Raw genomic sequence first — 20,075 nt, 5'->3', positions numbered from 1 at the left:
ATCTCCAATACCACCTACCAATTAATCAGATATCCAAAAATTCGAATAAGAAATGTGAACATAATCCATCTTATTAGATACTTGTCCTTCTCTCCTCCATCTGGAAAATAAAAAATTCTTGTTTAAATTCTTAATATACCAAGTAAACTCATCATTTAACACTTTTCAAACGTTGCAAAGACTCTTCCAAATGTCAGATTCTTGTTTCTAAGACAATCAAAATAGCCATCTTGACATGATCAGTATTTGATATCTAACCGTTAGACCTATAACTTGTTTGACTGATGAAAAAAAGTCTAAAACTTTTGATAATTTTCAATTTTGTGTCATGAGCCTGAGAGATTTTTCGTACTAGGTTGAGTAAGCACTTACTATCGAGAATTTAGGCTAGGGAGCTTAGTCAAAACAATGTTTGGTTAGAAGTTTATGAGTTCCTTGATAGGATTAGGAAGTATTATAGAGAATTGGTGAATGTAATTTCTAGAAATTATAGTGAAAATTCTATTATTGTTTGTGATGAAGACTGAATGTATATCACATTGCATTAATGGTTGAACTAAGATATTCGGTAATGCAAAATTTCTCTTCTTTGTTCTATTTTTATTCTGACATTATATTATCTAGGGTTATCTAGGGTTTTCTAGGGTTATCTAGGGTTATCTTGGGTTTTCTAGGATTTTCTAGGGTTATCTAGGTTTTTCTAGAGTTATCTTCGGTTCTTTAGGATTTTCTAGAGTTTCCTAGGGTATTTAGGAATTTCTAGTGTTTTCTAGGGTTATCTAGAATTTTTTAGAGTTATCTAGGATTTTCTAGGATTATCTAGGATTTTTTAGGGTTATCTAGGATTTTCTAGTGTTATCTAGAGTTTTCTAGGGTTATCTAAGGTTTTATAGGTTTTTTAGGTTTTTCTAGGATTTTCTAGGGTTATCTAGGGTTTTCTAGGGTATTTTAGGGTTATCTAGGGTTTTCTAGGGTTATCTAGTGTTATCTAGGGTTATCTAGGGTTATCTAGGTTTTTCTAGGGTTTTTTAGGGTTATCTAGGGTTTTCTAGGTTTTCTAGGGTTTTCTAGGGGTTCTTTAGAGTTTTCAAGGATTTTCTAGATTTTCTAAAATTTTCTAAGGTTATCTAGGATTTTCTAGGGTTTTCTAGTATTTTTTAGGATTTTCTAGAGTTCTCTAGGGTTATCCAGGATTATCTAGGGTTATCTAGGGTTATCTGGGGTTATCTAGGGTTTTCTAGGGTTATCTATGATTTTTTAGGTTTTCTAGGGTTTCTAGGGTTTTCTATGGTAATCTAGGGTTTTCTAGGGTTATCTAGGGTTTTCTAGAATAATCTAGGGTTTTTAGGATTATATAGGGTTATCTAGGGTTTTCTAGGGTTATCTAGGATTTTCTAGGATTTTCTAGGGTTTTCTAGAATTTTTTAGGGTTTTCTAGGGTTATCTAGGGTTATCTAGAATTTTCTAGGATTATCTAAGGTTTTCTAGGGTTTTCTAGGGTTATCTAGGGTTTTCTAGGGTTTTTTAGGTTTTCTAGGTTTTTCTAGGGTTATCTTCGGTTATTTAGGGTTTTCTAGCGTTTTCTTGGGTATTTAGGAATTTCTAGGGTATTCTAGGGTTATCTAGGATTTTCTTGAGTTATCTAGGGTTTTCTAGGATTATCTAGGATTTTCTAGGGTTTTCTAGGGGTTTCTAGTGTTATCTAGGGTTTTCTAGGGTTATCTAAGGTTTTATAGGGTTTTCTAGGATTTTCTAAGGTTATTTAGGGTTTTCTAGGGTTTTTTAGGTTTATCTAGGGTTTTCTAGGGTTATCTAGTGTTATCTAGGATTATCTAGGGTTATCTAGGATTTTTTAAGGTTATCTAGGGTTATCTAGGGTTTTCAAGGGTTATCTAGGGTTATCTAGGGTTTTCTAGGGTTATCTAGGGTTTTTAGGGTTTTCTAGGGTTTTTAGGAATTTCTAGGATTTTCTAGGGTTATCTAGGATTTTCTAGGGTTATCTATGTTTTTATAGTGTTTTTTAGGATTTTCTAAGGTTTTCTAGGGTTATCCAGGGTTTTCTAGGGTTTTCTAGTGTGATCTAGGGTTTTCGAAGGTTATCTAGGGTTCTCTAGGATTATCTAGGGTTATCTAGGGTTATCTACGGTTTTCTTGGGTTTTCTAGGGTTATCTAAGGTTTTCTAGGTTTTCTAGGGTTTCTAGGGTTATCTAGGATTCTTTAGGGTTTTTTAGGATTTTCTAAGGTTTTTAGGAATTTTTAGGGGTTTCTAAGATTATCTATGGTTTTCTAGGGTTATCTAAGGTTTTCTACGGTTATCTAGGGTTTTCTAGGGTTTTCTAGGGTTTTTTAGGTTTTTGTAGGTTTATCTAGGATTTTCTAGGGTAATCTAGGGTTTTTTAGGATTATATAGGGCTATCTACGGTTTTCTAGGGTTATCTAGGATTTTCTAGGATTTTCTTGGGTTTTCTAGAATTTTTTAGGGTTTTTTAGGGTTATCTAGGGTTATCTAGGATTTTCTAGGATTATCTAAGATTTTCTAGGGTTTTCTAGGATTATCTAGGGTTTTCTAGGGTTTTTTAGGTTTTCTAGGTTTTTCTAGGGATATCTTCGGTTCTTTAGGGTTTTCTAGCGTTTTCTTGGGTATTTAGGAATTTCTAGGGTATTCTAGGGTTATCTAGGATTTTCTTGAGTTATCTAGGATTTTCTAGGATTATCTAGGATTTTCTAGGGTTATCTAGGGTTTTCTAGTATTATCTAGAGTTTTCTAGGGTTATCTAGGGTTTTATAGGGTTTTTTAGGGTTATCTAGGATTTTCTAGGGTTATCAAGGGTTATCTACAGTTTTCTAGGGTTATCTAGGTTTTTCTAGGGTTTTCTAGTGTTATCTAGGGTTTTGTAGGGTTTTCTATGTTTTCTAGGGTTATCTAGGGTTCTTTAGGATTTTCTAGGGTTATCTAGGATTTCTTAGGGTTTTCTATGTTTTTATAGTGTTTTTTAGGGTTTTCTAGAGTTTTCTAGGGTTATCCAGGGTTTTCTAGGATTTTCTAGGATTATCTAGGGTTATCTAGGGTTTTCTTGGGTTTTCTAGGGTTATCTATGGTTTTCTAGATTTTCTAGGGTTTCTAGGGTTTTCTAGGGTTATTTAGGGTTCTTTAGGGTTTTCTAGGATTTTCTAGGGTTTTTAGGAATTTTTAGGGTTTTCTAAGATTATCTATGGTTTTCTAGGGTTATCTAGGGTTTTCTACGGTTGTCTAGAGTTTTCTAGGGTTTTCTAGATTTTTCTAGGGTTACCTAGGATTTTCTAGGGTTTTCTAAGTTTTCTAGGGTTTTCTAGGGTTATCTAGGGTTATCTTGGGTTTTCTAGGATTATCTAGGGTTATCTAGGGTTATCTAGAGTTTTCTAGGGTTATCTATGGTTTTCTAGGATCTTCTAGGGTTATCTAGGGTTTTCTAGGGGTTTCTGGGGTTATCTAGGGTTTTCTAGGATTTTCTAGGTTTTCTAGGATTTTCTAGGGTTATCTAGGGTTCTTTAGTGTTTTCTAGAATTTACTAGGGTTTTTAGGAATTTCTAGGGCTTTCTTGGGTTATCTAGGATTTTCTAGTGTTATGTAGGGTTTTCTACGATTATCTAGGATTTTTTAGGGTTATCTAAGGTTTTCTAGGGTTGTGTAGGATTTTCTAGGGTTATCTATGGTTTTCTAGGTTTTTTAGGTTTTCTAGGATTTTCTAGTGTTATCTAGGATTTTCTAGAATTTTCTAACGTTATCTACGGTTTTCTAGGATTTTCTAGGATTATCTAGGATTATCTAGGGTTATCTAGGGTTATCTAGGATTTTCTATGGTTTTCTAGGTTTTCTAGGGTTTTCAAGGGGTATCTAGGGTTCTTTAGGATTTTCTAGGGTTTTTGGAAATTTTTAGGGCTTTCTAGGGTTATCTAGGATTTTCTAGGGTTATCTAGGATTTTCTAGGGTTATCTAGAGTTTTCTAGGGTTTTCAAGAGTTTTCTAGATTTTCTAAAATTTCCTCGGGTTATCTAGGGTTTTCTATGGTTTTCTTGGGCTTTTTAGAGTTTTCTAGGATTTTCTAGGATTTTCAAGGGTTTTCTAGGGTTTCTAGGGTTTTCTAGGGTTATCTAGGATTTTTAGAATTTTTTAGTGTTTTCTAGGGTTATCTAGGATTTTCTAGGGTTATGTAGGGATTTCTAGAATTATATAGGTTTTTCTAGGGTTATCTAAGGTTTTATAGGATTTTTAGGATTTTCTAGGGTTTTCTAGGGTTATCTAGAGTTTTCTAGGGTTTTCTAGGGTTATCTAGGATTTTCTAGGGTTATCTAGGGTTATCTATGGTTATCTAGGATTATTTAGGGTTTTCTAGGGTTATCTATGGTTATCTAGGGTTATCTAGGGTTTTTTAGATTTTCTAGGATTTTCTAGGTTATCTAGGATTTTCTAGGGTTATCTAGGATTTTCTAGGGTTATCTAGGTTTTTCTAGGGTTATCTAGGCTTTTTTAGGGTTATCTAAGGTTTTAAAGGGTTCTTTAGGGTTTTCAAGGGTTTTCTCGGATTATCTAGGGTTTTCTAGGGTTATCTAGGGTTTTCTAGGGTTATCTATGGTTATTTAGGATTTTCTTGGGTTAACTAGGGTTATCTTGGGTTTTCTAGGATTTTCTAGGGTTATTTAGGTTTTTCTAGGGTTTTCTAGCGTTATCTAGGGTTATCTAGGGTTTTTTAGGTTTTCTAGGATTTTCTAGGGTTATCTAGGGTTCTTTAGGGTTTTCTAGGGTTATCTAGGATTTTCTAGTGTTATCTAGGGTTTTCTAGGGTTATCTAGGGTATTTTAGGGTTATCTAGGGTTTTTTAGGGTTATCTAGTGTTATCTAGGGTTATCTGGGTTTTCTAGGGTTATCTAAGTTTTTCTAGGGTTTTCTAGGGTTATCTAAGGTTTTCTAGAGTTTTCTAGGGTTTTCTAGGTTTTCTAGGGTTATCTAGGGGTTCTTTGGGATTTTCAAGAGTTTTCTAGGTTTTCTAGGATTCTCTAGGGTTTTCTAGGATTTTCTAGGATTTTCTAGGATTTTCTATGGTTATCTAGGGTTTTCTAGGGTTATCTAGGGTTCTCTAGGATTATCTAGGGTTATCTGGGGTTATCTAGGGTTTTCTAGGGTTTTCTAGGGTTTTCTAGGGTTATCTAGATTCTTTAGAGTTTTTTAGGATTTTCTATGGTTATCTAGGGTTCTTTAGGGTTTTCTAGGATTTTCTAGGGTTTTTAAAAATTTCTAGGGTTTTCTAGGGTTATTTAGGATTTTCTAGGGTTATCTAGGGTTTTCTAGGGTTATCTAGGGGTATCTTGAGTAATCTAGGGTTTTCTAGGGTTTTCTAGGTTTTTCTAGGGTTATCTAGGATTTTCTATGTTTTCTAGGGTTATCTAGGGTTCTTTAGGATTTTCTAGGGTTTTTAGGAATTTCTAGGATTTTCTAGGGTTATCTAGGATTTTCTAGTGTTATCTATGTTTTTATAATGTTTTTTAGGATTTTCTAGGGTTTTCTAGGGTTATCCAGGGTTTTCTAGGGTTTTCTAGTGTGATCTAGGGTTTTCGAGGGTTATCTAGGGTTCTCTAGGATTATCTAGGGTTATCTAGTGTTATCTACGATTTTCTTGGGTTTTCTAGGGTTATCTAAGGTTTTCTAGATTTTCTAGGGTTTCTAGGGTTATCTAGGGTTCTTTAGGGTTTTCTAGGGTTTTCTAGGGTTTCTAAGAATTTTTAGGGGTTTCTAAGATTATCTATGGTTTTCTAGAGTTATCTAAGGTTTTCTACGGTTATCTAGGGTTTTCTAGGGTTTTCTAGGGTTTTTTAGATTTTTCTAGGTTTATCTAGGGTTTTCTAGGGTAATCTAGGGTTTTTTAGGATTATATAGGGTTATCTACGATTTTCTAGGGTTATCTAGGATTTTCTTGGGTTTTTTATAATTTTTTATGGTTTTCTAGGGTTATCTAGGGTTATCTAGGATTTTCTAGGATTATCTAAGATTTTCGAGGGTTTTCTAGGGTTATCTAGGGTTTTCTAGGGTTTTTTAGGTTTTCTAGATTTTTCTAGAGTTATCTTCAGTTCTTTAGGGTTTTCTAGCATTTTCTTGGGTATTTAGGAATTTCTAGGGTATTCTAGGGTTATCTAAGATTTTCTTGAGTTATCTAGGGTTTTCTAGGATTATCTAGGATTTTTTAGGGTTATCTAGGGTTTTCTAGTGTTATCTAGGGTTTTCTAGGGTTATCTAGGGTTTTATAGGGTTTTTTAGGGTTTTCTAGGGTTATCTAGGGTTATCTAGGATTTTCTAGGATTGTCAAGGGTTATCTACGGTTTTCTAGGGTTATCTAGGTTTTTCTAGGGTTTTCTAGTGTTATCTAGGGTTTTGTAGGGTTTTCTATGTTTTCTAGGGTTATCTAGGGTTCTTTAGGGTTTTCTAGGATTATCTAGGATTTCCTAGGGTTATCTATGTTTTTATAGTGTTTTTTAGGGTTTTCTAGGGTTTTCTAGGGTTATCCAGGGTTTTCTAGGATTTTCTAGTGTTATCTAGGGTTTTCGAGGGTTATCTAGGATTCTCTAGGATTATCTAGGGTTATCTAGGGTTATCTAGGGTTTTCTTGGGTTTTCTAGGGTTATCTATGGTTTTCTAGATTTTATAGGGTTTCTAGGGTTATTTAGGGTTTTCTAGGGTTTTCTAGGGTTTTTAGGAATTTTTAGGGTTTTCTACGGTTGTCTAGAGTTTTCTAGGGTTTTCTAGGGTTTTCTAGGTTTTTCTAGGATTACCTAGGGTTTTTTAGGGTTTTCTAAGTTTTCTAGGGTTTCCTCGGGTTTTCTAGGGTTATCTTGGGTTTTCTAGGGTTATCTAGGGTTATCTAGAGTTTTCTAGGGTTATCTAGGGTTTTCTAGGATTTTCTAGGGTTATCTAGGGTTTTCTAGGGTTTTCTAGGGTTATCTAGGGTTTTCTAGGATTTTCTAGGTTTTCTAGGATTTTCTAGGGTTATCTAGGGTTCTTTAGTGTTTTCTAGAATTTACTAGGGTTTTTAGGAATTTCTAGGGCTCTCTTGGGTTATCTAGGATTTTCTAGTGTTATGTAGGATTTTCTACGATTATCTAGGATTTTTTAGGGTTATCTAAAGTTTTCTAGAGTTATCTAGGGTTTTCTAGGGTTATCTAAGGTTTTCTAGGTTTTTTAGGTTTTCTAGGATTTTCTAGTGTTATCTAGGATTTTTTAGGATTTTCTAGCGTTATCTACGGTTTTCTAGGATTTTCTAGGATTATCTAGGGTTATCTGAGTTATCTAGGATTTTCTATGGTTTTCTAGGTTTTCTAGGGTTTTCAAGGGGTATCTAGAGTTCTTTAGGATTTTCTAGGATTTTTGGGAATTTTTAGGGCTTTCTAGGGTTATCTAGGATTTTCTAGGGTTATCTAGGATTTTCTAGGGTTATCTAGAGTTTTCTAGGGTTTTCAAGAGTTTTCTAGGATTTTCTAGGATTTTCAAGGGTTTTCTAGGTTTTCTAGGGTTTTCTAGGGTTATCTAGAATTTTCTAGGATTTTCTAGGATTTTTAGGATTTTTTAGTATTTTCTAGGGTTATCTAGGATTTTCTTGGGTTATGTAGGGATTTCTAGGGTTATATAGGTTTTTCTAGGGTTATCTAAGGTTTTATAGGATTTTTAGGGTTTTCTAGGGTTATCTAGAGTTTTCTAGGGTTTTCTAGGGTTTTCTAGGGTTATCTAGGGTTATCTAGGATTATCTAGGGTTTTCTAGGGTTATCTATGGTTATCTAGGGTTATCTAGGGTTTCTAGGTTTTCTAGGATTTTCTAGGGTTATCTATGGTTCTTTAGGGTTTTCTTGGGTTTTCTAGGGTTTTTAAGAATTTCTAGGGCTTTCTAGGGTTATTTAGGATTTTCTAGGTTATCTAGGATTTTCTAGGGTTATCTAGGATTTTCTAGGGTTATCTAGGCTTTTTTAGGATTATCTGAGGTTTTAAAGGGTTTTTTAGGGTTTTCAAGGGTTTTCTAGGATTATCTAGGGTTTTCTAGGGTTATCTAGGGTTTTCTAGGGTTATCTATGGTTATCTAGGGTTTTCTAGGGTTATCTAGGGTTATCTTGGGTTTTTTAGGATTTTCTAGGGTTATCTAGGTTTTTCTAGGGTTTTCTAGCGTTGTCTAGGGTTTTCTAGGTTTTTTAGGTTTTCTAGGTTTTTCTAGGGTTATCTTCGGGTCTTTAGGATTTTCTAGAGTTTTCTAGGATATTTAGGAATTTCTAGTGTTTTCTAGGGTTATCTAGGATTTTTTAGAGTTATCTAGGGTTTTCTAGGATTATCTAGGATTTTCTAAGGTTATCTAAGATTTTCTAGTGTTATCTAGGGTTTTCTAGGGTTATCTACGGTTTTATAGGATTTTTTAGGGTTTTCTAGGATTTTCTAGGGTTATCTAGGGTTTTCTAGGATATTTTAGGGTTATCTAGGGTTTTTTAGGGTTATCTAGTGTTATCTAGAGTTATCTAGGGTTATCTGAGATTTCTAGGGTTATCTAAGTTTTTCTAGGGTTTTCTAGGGTTATCTAAGGTTTTCTAGGGTTTTCTAGGGTTATCTAGGGGTTCTTTAGGGTTTTCAAGAGTTTTTTAGGTTTTCTAGGATTTTCTAGGGTTTTCTAAAATTTTCTAGGATTTTCTAGGGTTTTCTATGGTTATCTAGGGTTTTCTATGGTTATCTAGGGTTCTCTAGGATTATCTAGGGTTATCTAGGGTTATCTGGGGTTATCTAGGGTTTTCTAGGGTTTTCTAGGGTTATTTATGGTTTTTTAGGATTTCTAGGGTTTTCTAGGGTTATCTAGGATTCTTTAGGGTTTTCTAGAGTTTTCTATGGTTATCTAGGGTTCTTTAGGGTTTTCTAGAATTCTCTAGGGTTTTTAGGAATTTTTAGGGTTTTCTAGGGTTATTTAGGATTTTCTAGGGTTTTCTAGGGTTATCTAGTGGTATCTTGAGTAATCAAGGGTTTTTTAGGGTTATCTAGGGTTATCTAGAGTTTTCTAGGGTTTTCTAGGATTTTCTAGGATTTTCTAGGGTTATCTAGGGTTTTCTAGGGTTATCTAGGTTTTCTAGGGTTTTCTATGTTTATCTAGGATTCTTTAGGATTTTCTAGGGTTTTTAGGAATTTCTAGGATTTTCTAGGGTTATCTAGGATTTTTGAGGGTTATCTAGGGTTTTCTAGGGTTATCTAGAATTTCTAGGGTTTTCTAGGATTATCTAGGATTTTCTAGGATTATCCAGAATTTCTAGGATTATCTAGGGTTTTCTAGGGTTATTTAAGGTTTTATAGGATTTTTAGGGTTTTCTAGGATTATCTAGGGTTTTCTAGTGTTTTCTAGGATTATCAAGTGTTTTCTAGGGTTATTTAGGGTTTTCTAGATTTTCTAGGGTTTTCTAGGGTTATCTAGGGTTCTTTAGGATTTTCTAGGGTTTTTAAGAATTTCTAGGGCTTTTTAGGGTTATTTAGGATTTTCTAGCGTTATCTAGGGAGGGTTTTCTAGGGTTTTTTAGGGTTTTTAAGTGTTTTTTAGGTTTTTTAGGGTTTTCTAGAATTATCTAGGGTTTTCTAGGATTTTCTAGTGCTTTTTAGGGTTTTCAAGGGTTTTCTAGGTTTTTTAGGATTTTTCTTGGGTTATCTAGAGTTTTCTAGGGTTTTCTAGTATTATTAGGGGTTATCTAGAGTTTTCTAGAGTTTTCTAGGGTTTTCTAGGATTTTCTAGAGTTTTCTAGGATTTTCTAGGATTTACTAGGGTTATCTAGGGTTATCTTGGGTTTTCTAGTGTTATCTAGGGTTTTCTTGGGTTATCTAGGGTTTTCAAGCATTTTCTAGGGTTATCTAGGGTTTTCTAGGATTTTCTAGGGTTTTCTAGGCTTATCTAGGATTTTCTGGGGTTTTTTAGGGTTATCTAGGTTTTCTAGCGTTATCTAGTGTTATCTAGGGTTATCTAGGGTTATATAGGGTTATCTTGGGTTATATAGCGTTATATAGGGTTATATAGGGTTATCTAGGATTTTCTAGGGTTATCTAGGGTTATATAGGGTTATATAGGGTTATATAGCGTTATCTAGGGTTATCTAGGATTTTCTAGGGTTATCTAGGGTTTTCTAAGATTTTCTAGGCTTATCTAGGGTTTTCTAGGGTTTTTTAGGTTTCCTAGGGCTTTCTAGGTTTATCTAGGATTTTCTAGGGTTATCTAGGGTTTTCTAAGGTTATCTAGGATTTTCTAGTGTTATCTTAGATTTTCAAGGGTTTTCTAGGTTTTCAAGGGTTTTCTAGGGTTATCTAGGGTTTTCTTTGGTTTTCTAGGGCTTTCTAGGGTTTTCTAGGTTTTCTAGGGTTTTCAAGGGTTTTCTAGGTTTTCTAGGATTTTCTAGGGTTATCTAGGGTTTTTAGGGTTTTCTAGGGTTATCTAGGATTTTCTACGGTTATGTAAGGTTTTCTAGGGTTATCCAGGTTTTTCTAGGATTATCTAAGGTTTTATAGGATTTTTAAGGGTTTTCTAGGGTTCTCTAGGGTTAACTAGGGTTTTCTAGGGTTATCTAGGGTTTTCTAAAGTTATCTAGGGTTATCTAGGGTTTTCTAGGGTTAACTAGGGTTTTCTAGGGTTTTCTAGGGTTATCTAGGGTTTTCTAAAGTTATCTAGGGTTATCTAGGGTTTTCTAGGGTTTTCTAGGGTTCTTTAGGGTTTTCTAGGGTTTTTAGGAATTTCTAGGATTTTCTAGGATTATCTAGGATTTCCTAGGGTTAACTATGTTTTTATAGTGTTTTTTAGGATTTTCTAGAATTTTCTAGGGTTATCTAGGGTTTTCTAGGATTTCCTAGTGTTATCTAGGGTTTTCGAGAGTTATCTAGGGTTCTCTAGGATTATCTAGGGTTATCTAGGGTTATCTAGGGTTTTTTTGGGTTTTCTAGGGATATCTATGGTTTTCTAGGTTTTCTAGGGTTTCTAGGGTTTTCTAGGGTTATCTAGGGTTCTTTAGGGTTTTCTAGGATTTTCTAGGGTTTTCTAGGGTTTTCTAGGGTTATCTAGGGTTATCTAGGGTTATCTAGAGTTTTCTAGGGTTATCTAGGGTTTTCTAGGATTTTCTAGGGTTATCTAGGGTTTTCTAGGGTTATCTAGGGTTTTCTAGGATTTTCTAGGTTTTCTAGGATTTTCTAGGGTTATCTAGGGTTCTTTAGTGTTTTCTAGAATTTACTAGGGTTTTTAGGAATTTCTAGGGCTTTCTAGGGTTATCTAGGATTTTCTAGTGTTTTGTAGGGTTTTCTACGATTACTTAAGATTTTTAGAGTTATCTAAGGTTTTCTAGGGTTATCTAGGGTTTTCTAGGGTTATCTAAGGTTTTATAGGTTTTTTAGGTTTTCTAGGATTTTCTAGTGTTATCTAGGATTTTCTAGCGTTATCTACGGTTTTCTAGGATTTTCTAGGATTATCTAGGGTTATCTAGGATTTTCTATAGTTTTCTAGGCTTTCTAGGGTTTTCACGGGGTATCTAGGGTTCTTTAGGATTTTCTAGGGTTTTTGGAAATTTCTAGGGCTTTCTAGGGTTATCTAGGATTTTCTAGGGTTATCTAGGATTTTCTAGGGTTATCTAGAGTTTTCTAGGGTTTTCAAGAGTTTTCTAGGTTTTCTAGAATTTCCTCGGGTTATCTAGGGTTTTCTATGGTTTTCTTGGGCTTTTTAGAGTTTTCTAGGATTTTCTAGGATTTTCAAAGGTTTTCTAGGTTTTCTAGGGTTTTCTAGGGTTATCTAGGATTTTCTAGGGTTATGTAGGGTTTTCTAGGGTTATATAGGTTTTTCTAGGGTTATGTAAGGTTTTATAGGATTTTTAAGGGTTTTTTAGGGTTTTTCTAGGGTTAACTAGGGTTTTCTAGAGTTTTCTAGGGGTATCTAAGATTTTCTAGGGTTATCTAGTGTTATCTAGGGTTATCTAGGGTTTTCTAGGGTTATATAGGGTTATCTAGGGTTTTCCTGGGTTATCTAGGGTTTTCAAGGGTTATCTAGTGTTTTCTAGGGTTATCTAGGCTTATCTAGGATTTTCTAGGGTTTTTTAGGTTTTCTAGGGCTTTTTAGGGTTATTTAGGATTTTCTAGTGTTATCTAGGGTTTTCTAGGATTGTCTAGGGTTTTCTAGGATTTTTAGGAAATTTTAAGGTTTTCTAGGGTTATCTAGGGTTTTCTAGGGGTTTCTACGGTTATCTAGGGTTTTCTAGGATTATCTAGGATTTTCTAGGTTTTCCAGGGTTTTCTAGCGGTATCTAGAGTTCTTAAGGGTTTTCTAGGGATTTTAGGAAGTTTTAGGGCTTTCTAGGTTTATCTAGGATTTTCTAGGGTTATCTAGGGTTTTCTAGGGTTATCTAGGATTTTCTAGGGTTATCTTGGATTTTTAAGGGTTTTCTAGGTTTTCTAGGGTTTTCTAGGGTTATCTAGGGTTTTCTTTGGTTTTCTAGGACTTTCTAGGGTTTTCTAGGTTTTCTATGGTTATCAAGGGTTTTCTAGGTTTTCTAGGGTTTTCTAGGGTTATCTAGGGTTTTTAGGGTTTTCTAGGGTTTTCTAGGGTTATTTAGGATTTTCTACGGTTATGTAAGGTATTCTAGGGTTATCCAGATTTTTCTAAGGTTATCTAAGGTTTTATAGGATTTTTAAGGATTTTCTAGGGTTATCTAGGATTTTCTAAGGTTATCTAGGGTTATCTAGGGTTTTCTAGGTTTATCTAGGATTTTTTCAGGTTTTCTAGGGGTATCTAGGGTTTTCTAGGGTTTTTTAGGTTTTCTAGGATTTTCTAGGGTTATCTTGGGTTCTTTAGAGTTTTCTAGGGTTTTCTAGAGTATATAAAAATTTTAGGGTTTTCTAGGGTTATCTAGGATTTTCTAGGGTTATCTAGGGTGTTCTAGGGTTTTTTAGCATTTTCTTGGGTTATCTTGGGTTTTCTAGGATTTTCTAGGGTTATCTAGGGTTTTCTAGGGTTATCTAGGGCTATTTAGGGTTATCTTGGGATTTCTAGGGTTATCTAGGGTTATTTAGGGTTTCCTAGGTTTTCTAGTATTTTCTAGGGTTATCTAGGATTCTTTAGGGTTATCTAGGATTTTCTAGGTTATCTAAGGTTTTATAGGATTTTTAGGGTTTTCTAGGGTTATCTAGATTTTTCTAGGGTTTTCTAGGGTTATTTAGGATTTTCTAGGGTTATCTAGGGTTATCTAGGATTATCTAGGATTTTCTAGGGTTATCTAGGGTTCTTTAGGGTTTTCTAGGGTTTTCTAGGGTTTTTAGGAATTTCTTGGGCTTTCTAGGGTTATTTAGGATTTTCTAGGTTATCTAGGATTTTTTAGGGTTATCTAGGATTTTCTAGGGTTATCTAGGTTTTTCTAGGGTTATCTAGGCTTTTTTAGCGTTATCTAATGTTTTAAAGGGTTTTTTAGTGTTTTCAAGTGTTTTCTAGGGTTATCTAGGGTTTTCTAGGGTTATCTAGGGTTATCTTGGGTTATCTTGGGTTTTCTAGGATTTTCTAGGGTTATCTAGGTTTTTCCAGGGTTTTCTAGTGTTATCTAGGGTTTTCTAGGTTTTTTAGGTTTTCTAGGATTTTCTAGGGTTATCTTCGGTTCTTTAGGATTTTCTAGAGTTTTCTAGGGTATTTAGGAATATATAGTGTTTTCTAGGGTTATCTAGGATTTTTTAGAGTTATCTAGGGTTTTCTAGGATTATCTAAGATTTTCTAGGGTTATCTAGAATTTTCTAGTATTATCTAGGATTTTCTAGAGTTATCTAAGGTTTTATAGGGTTTTTTAGGGTTTTCTAGGATTTTCTAGGGTTATCTAGGGTTTTCTAGGATATTTTAGGGTTATCTAGGGTTTTCTAGGGTTATCTAGTGTTATCTAGGGTTATCTAGGGTTATCTGGGTTTTCTAGGGATATCTAGGTTTTTCTAGGGTTTTCTAGGGTTATCTAAGATTTTCTAGCATTTTCTAGGGTTTTCTAGGTTTTCTAGGATTTTCTAGGGTTATCTAGGGGTTATTTAGGATTTTCAAGAGTTTTCTTGGTTTTCTAGGATTTTCTAGGGTTATCTAGGATTTTCTAGGGTTTTCTAGTGTTTTTTAGGGTTTTCTAGGGTTCTCTAGGGTTATCTAGGATTTTCTAGGATTTTCTATGGTTATCTAGGGTTTTCTAGGGTTATCTAGGATTCTTTCGGGTTTTCTAGGGTTTTCTATGGTTATCTAGGGTTCTTTAGGGTTTTCTAGGGTTTTCTAGGGTTTTTAAGAATTTTTAGGGTTTTCTAGGGTTATCTAGGGTTTTCTAGGGTTTTCTAGGATTACTTAGGGTTATCTAGGGGTATCTTGAGTAATCTAGGGTTTTTTAGGGTTATCTAGGGTTATCTAGAGTTTTCTAGGGTTATCTATGGTTTTCTAGGGTTTTCTAGGGTTATCTAGGGTTTTCTAGGATTTTCTAGGGTTATCTAGGATTTGCTAAGATTTTCTAGGTTTTCTAGGGTTATCTAGGGTTCTTTAGTATTTTCTAGAAACTTCTAGGGTTTTTAGGAATTTCTAGGGCTTTCTAGGGTTATCTAGGGTTTTCTAGGGTAATCTAGGATTTTCTAGGGTTATCTAGGGTTTTCTAGGATTATCTAGGGTTTTCTAGGGTTATCTAAGGTTTTATAGGATTTTTAGGATTTTCTAGGGTTTTCTAAGATTATCTAGGGTTTTCTAGGGTTTTCTAGGGTTATCTAGTATTTTCTAGGGTTATCTAGGGTTCTTTAGGATTTTCTAGAGTTTTCTAGGATTTTTAGGAATTTTTAGGGCTTTTTAGGGTTATTTAGGATTTTCTAGGATTATCTATTGTTTTCAAGGGTTTTCTAGGGTTTTCTTGGGTTTTCTAGGGTTTTCAAGTGTTTTTTAGGTTTTTTAGGGTTTTCTAGAATTATCTAGGGTTTTCTAGGATTTTCTAGGGCTTTCTAGGGTTTTCTAGGGTTTTCCAGGGTTTTCTAGGTTTTCTAGGGTTTTCTAGGATTATCTAGAGTTTTCTAGGGTTTTCTAGGGTTATTAGGGTTTTTTAAGCATTTTCTAGGGTTATCTAGGGTTATCTAGGGTTTTCTAGTGTTATCTAAGATTTTCTTGGGTTATCTAGGGTTTTCAAGGGTTTTCTAGGATTTTCTAGAGTTTTCTTGGGTTTTCTAGGCTTATCTAAGGCTTTTTAGGGTTTTCTAGGGTTATCTAGGGTTATCTATGCTTTTCTAGGGTTATCTAGTGTTATCTAGGGTTATCTAGGGTTTTCTAGGGTTATATAGGGTTATCTTGGGTTTTCTTGGGTTATCTAGGATTTTCAAGGGTTATCTAGTGTTTTCTAGGGTTATCTAGGCTTATCTAGGGTTTTCTAGGGTTTTTTAGATTTTCTAGGGCTTTTTAGGGTTATTTAGGATTTTCTAGGGTTATCTAGGGTTTTTTAGGATTGTCTAGGGTTTTCTAGGATTTTTAGGAAATTTTAAGGTTTTCTAGGGTTATCTAGGGTTATCTAGGATTTTCTAGGATTTTCTAGGGCTTTCTATGGTTATCTAGGGTTTTCTTCTAAGGTTATCTAGGGTTTTCTAAGGTTTTCTAGGGTTATCTAGGATTTTCTAGGTGTTCTAGGGTTTTCTAGCTGTATCTAGGGATCTTTAGGGTTTTCTAGGGTTTTTAGGAAGTTCTAGGGCTTTCTAGGTTTATCTAGGATTTTCTTGGGTTATCTAGGGTTTTCTAGGGTTATCTAGGGTTTTCTTTGGTTTTCTAGGGCTTTCTAGGGTTTTTTAGGTTTTCTAGGGTTTTCAAGGGTTTTCTAGGTTTTCTAGGGTTTTTTAGGGTTATCTAGGGTTTTTAGGGTTTTCTAGAGTTTTCTAGGGTTTTTAGAAATTTTTAGGGTTTTCTAAGATTATCTATGGTTTTCTAGGCTTATCTAGGGTTTTCTACTGTTATCTAGAGTTTTCTAGGGTTTTCTAAGATTTTCTAGGTTTTTCTAGGGTTATCTAGGGTTTTCTAGGGTTTTCTAAGTTTTCTAGGGTTTTCTAGGGTTTTCTAGGGTTATCTAGGGTTATCTAGGGTTTTCTAGGGTTATCTAGGGTTATCTAGGGTTATCTAGAGTTTTTTAGGGTTATCTAGGGTTTTCTAGGATTTTCTAGGGTTATCTAGGGTTTTCTAGGGTTATCTAGGGTTTTCTAGGATTTTCTAGATTTTCTGAAATTTACTAGGATTTTTAGGAATTTCTAGGGATTTCTAGGGTTATCTAGGATTTTCTAGTGTTATGTAGGGTTTTCTATGATTATCTAAGATTTTTAGGGTTATCTAAGGTTTTCTAGGGTTATCTAGGGTTTTCTAGGGTTATCTAAGGTTTTATAGGTTTTTTAGGTTTTCTAGGATTTTCTAGTGTTATCTAGGATTTTCTAGCGTTATCTACGGTTTTCTAGGATTTTCTAGGATTATCTAGGGTTATCTAGGGTTATCTAGGTTTTTCTATGGTTTTCTAGGCTTTCTAGGGTTTTCAAGGGGTATCAAGGGTTCTTTAGGATTTTCTAGGGTTTTTGAAAATTTCTAGGGCTTTCTAGGGTTATCTAGAATTTTCTAGGGTTATCTAGTATTTTCTAGGGTTATCTAGAGTTTTCTAGGGTTTTCAAGAGTTTTCTAGGTTTTCTAGAATTTCCTAGGGTTATCTAGGGTTTTCTATGGTTTTCTTGGGCTTTTTAGAGTTTTCTAGGATTTTCTAGAATTTTCAAAGGTTTTCTAGGTTTTCTAGGGTTTTCTAGGGTTATCTAAGATTTTCTAGGGTTATGTAGGGTTTTCTAGGGTTATATTGGTTTTTCTAGGGTTATCTAAGGTTTTATAGAATTTTTAAGGGTTTTTTAGGGTTTTTCTAGGGTTAACTAGGGTTTTCTAGGATTTTCTAGGGTTATCTAGAATTTTCTAGGGTTATCTAGTGTTATCTAGGGTTATCTAGGGTTTTCTAGGGTTATATAGGGTTATCTAGGATTTTCCTGGGTTATCTAGGATTTTCAAGGGTTATCTAGTGTTTTCTAGGGTTATTTAGGCTTATCTAGGGTTTTCTAGGGTTTTTTAGGTTTTCTAGGGCTTTTTAGGGTTATTTAGAATTTTCTAGTGTTATCTAGGGTTTTCTAGGATTGTCTAGAGTTTTCTAGGATTTTTAGGAAATTTTAAGGTTTTCTAGGGTTATCTAGGGTTTTCTAGGGTTATATAGGGTTATCTATGGTTTTCCTGGGTTATCTAGAATTTTCAAGGGTTATCTAGTGTTTTCTAGGGTTATTTAGGCTTATCTAGGGTTTTCTAGGGTTTTTTAGGTTTTCTAGCGCTTTTTAGGGTTATTTAAGATTTTCTAGTGTTATCTAGGGTTTTCTAGGATTGTCTAGGGTTTTCTAGGATTTTTAAGAAATTTTAAGGTTTTCTAGGGTTATCTAGGGTTTTCTAGGATTTTCTAGGGCTTTCTATGGTTATCTAAGATTTTCTAGGGGTTTCTAGGGTTATCTATGGTTTTCTAGGGTTATCTAGGATTTTCTAGGTTTTTCAGGGTTTTCTAGCGGTATCTAGGGTTCTTAAGGGTTTTCTAGGGATTTTAGGAAGTTCTAGGGCTTTCTAGGTTTATCTAGGATTTTCTAGGGTTATCTAGGGTTTTCTAGGGTTATCTATGATTTTCTAGGGTTTTCTAGGTTTTCTAGGGTTATCTAGGGTTATCTAGGGTTTTCTTTGGTTTTCTAGGGCTTTTTAGGGTTTTCTAGGTTTTCTATGGTTATCAAGGGTTTTCTAGGTTTTCTAGGGTTATCTAGGGTTTTTAGGGTTTTCTAGGGTTATCTAGGATTTTCTACGGTTATGTAAGGTATTCTAGGGTTATCCAGATTTTTCTAAGGTTATCTAAGGTTTTATAGGATTTTTAAGGATTTTCTAGGGTTCTCTAGGGTTAACTAGGGTTTTCTAGGGTTTTCTAGGATTTTCTAAGGTTATCTAGGGTTATCTAGGGTTTTCTAGGTTTATCTAGGGTTTTTTCGGGTTTTTTAGGTTTTCTAGGGTTTTCTAGGGTTATCTTGGATTCTTTAGAGTTTTCTAGGGTTTTCTAGAGTATATAAAAATTTTAGGGTTTTCTAGGGTTATCTAGGGTGTTCTAGGGTTATCTAGGGTTTTCTAAGATTTTCTTGGGTTATCTAGGATTTTCTAGGATTTTCTAGGGTTATCTAGGGTTTTCTAGGGTTATCTAGGGTTATTTAGGGTTATCTAGGGATTTCTAGTGTTATCTAGGGTTATCTAGGGTTATCTAGGGTTTCCTAGGTTTTCTAGTGTTTTCTAGGATTATCTAGGATTCTTTAGGGTTATCTAGGATTTTCTAGGTTATCTAAGGTTTTATAGGATTTTTAGGGTTTTCTAGGGTTATCTAGAGTTTTCTAGGATTTTCTAGGGTTATCTAGGGTTTTCTAGGGTTATCTAAGGTTATCTAGGGTTATCTAGGATTATCTAGGGTTTTCTAGGGTTATCTAGGGTTATCTACGGTTTTATAGGTTTTCTAGGATTTTCTAGGGTTATCTAGGGTTCTTTAGGATTTTCTAGGGTTTTCTAGGATTTTTAGGAATTTCTTGGACTTTCTAGGGTTATTTTAGATTTTCTAGGTTATCTAGGATTTTCTAGGGTTATCTAGGATTTTCTAAGGTTATCTAGGTTTTTCTAGGGTTATCTAGGCTTTTTTAGCGTTATCTAAGGTTTTAAAGGGCTTTTTAGTGTTTTCAAGTGTTTTCTAGGGTTATCTAGGATTTTCTAGGGTTATCTAGGGTTATCTAGGGTTTTCTAGGGTTATCTTGGGTTATCTTGGGTTTTCTAGGATTTTCTAGGGTTATCTAGGTTTTTCCAGGATTTTCTAGCGTTATCTAGGGTTTTCTAGGTTTTTTAGGTTTTCTAGGTTTTTCTAGGGTTATCTTCGGTTCTTTAGGATTTTCTAGAGTTTTCTAGGGTATTTAGGAATTTCTAGTGTTTTCTAGGGTTATCTAGGATTTTTAGAGTTATCTAGGGTTTTCTAGGATTATCTAGGATTTTCTAGGGTTATCTAAGATTTTCTAGTGTTATCTAGGATTTTCTAGGGTTATCTAAGATTTTATAGGGTTTTTTAGGGTTTTCTTGGATTTTCTAGGGTTATCTAGGGTTTTCTAGGGTATTTTAGGGTTATCTAGGGTTTTCTAGGGTTATCTAGTATTATCTAGGGTTATCTAGGGTTATCTGGGTTTTCTAGGGTTATCTAAGTTTTTCTAGGGTTTTCTAGGGTTATCTAAGATTTTCTAGGGTTTTCTAGGGTTTTCTAGATTTTCTAGGGTTTTCTAGGGTTATCTAGGGGTTATTTAGGGTTTTCAAGAGTTTTCTAGGTTTTCTAGGATTTTCTAGGGTTATCTAGGATTTTCTAGGGTTTTCTAGTATTTTTTAGGGTTTTCTAGGGTTCTCTAGGGTTATCCAGGATTTTCCAGGGTTTTCTATGGTTATCTAGGGTTTTCTAGGGTTATCTATGGTTTTCTAGGATTTCTAGGGTTTTCTAGGGTTATCTAGGATTCTTTAGGGTTTTCTAGGGTTTTCTATGGTTATCTAGGGTTCTTTAGGGTTTTCTAGGGTTTTCTAGAGTTTTTAGGAATTTTTAGGGTTTTCTAGGGTTATCTAGGGTTTTCTAGGGTTATTTAGGGTTATCTAGGGGTATCTTGAGTAATCTAGGGTTTTTAGGGTTATCTAGGGTTATCTAGAGTTTTCTAGGGTTATCTATTATTTTCTAGAGTTTTCTAGGGTTATCTAGGGTTTTCTAGGGTTTTCTAGGGTTATCTAGGATTTGCTAAGATTTTCTAGGTTTTTTAGGGTTTCTAGGATTTTCTAGGTTTATCTAGGGTTCTTTAGGGTTTTCTAGGGTTTTCTAGGGTTTTTAGGAATTTTTAGGGTTTTCTAGGGGTTATCTAGGGTTTTCTAGGGTTATCTAGGGTTTTCTAGGGTTTTCTAGGGTTAACTAGGATTTTCTAGGTTTTCTAGGGTTATCTAGGGTT

Source organism: Arachis hypogaea, chromosome 20 (genome assembly GCF_003086295.3).
Source record: "Arachis hypogaea cultivar Tifrunner chromosome 20, arahy.Tifrunner.gnm2.J5K5, whole genome shotgun sequence".
In the NCBI taxonomy this organism is placed as follows: Eukaryota; Viridiplantae; Streptophyta; class Magnoliopsida; order Fabales; family Fabaceae; genus Arachis; species Arachis hypogaea.
The sequence above is the reverse complement of the archived record's forward strand: the minus strand, read 5'-3'. Positions refer to the sequence as shown.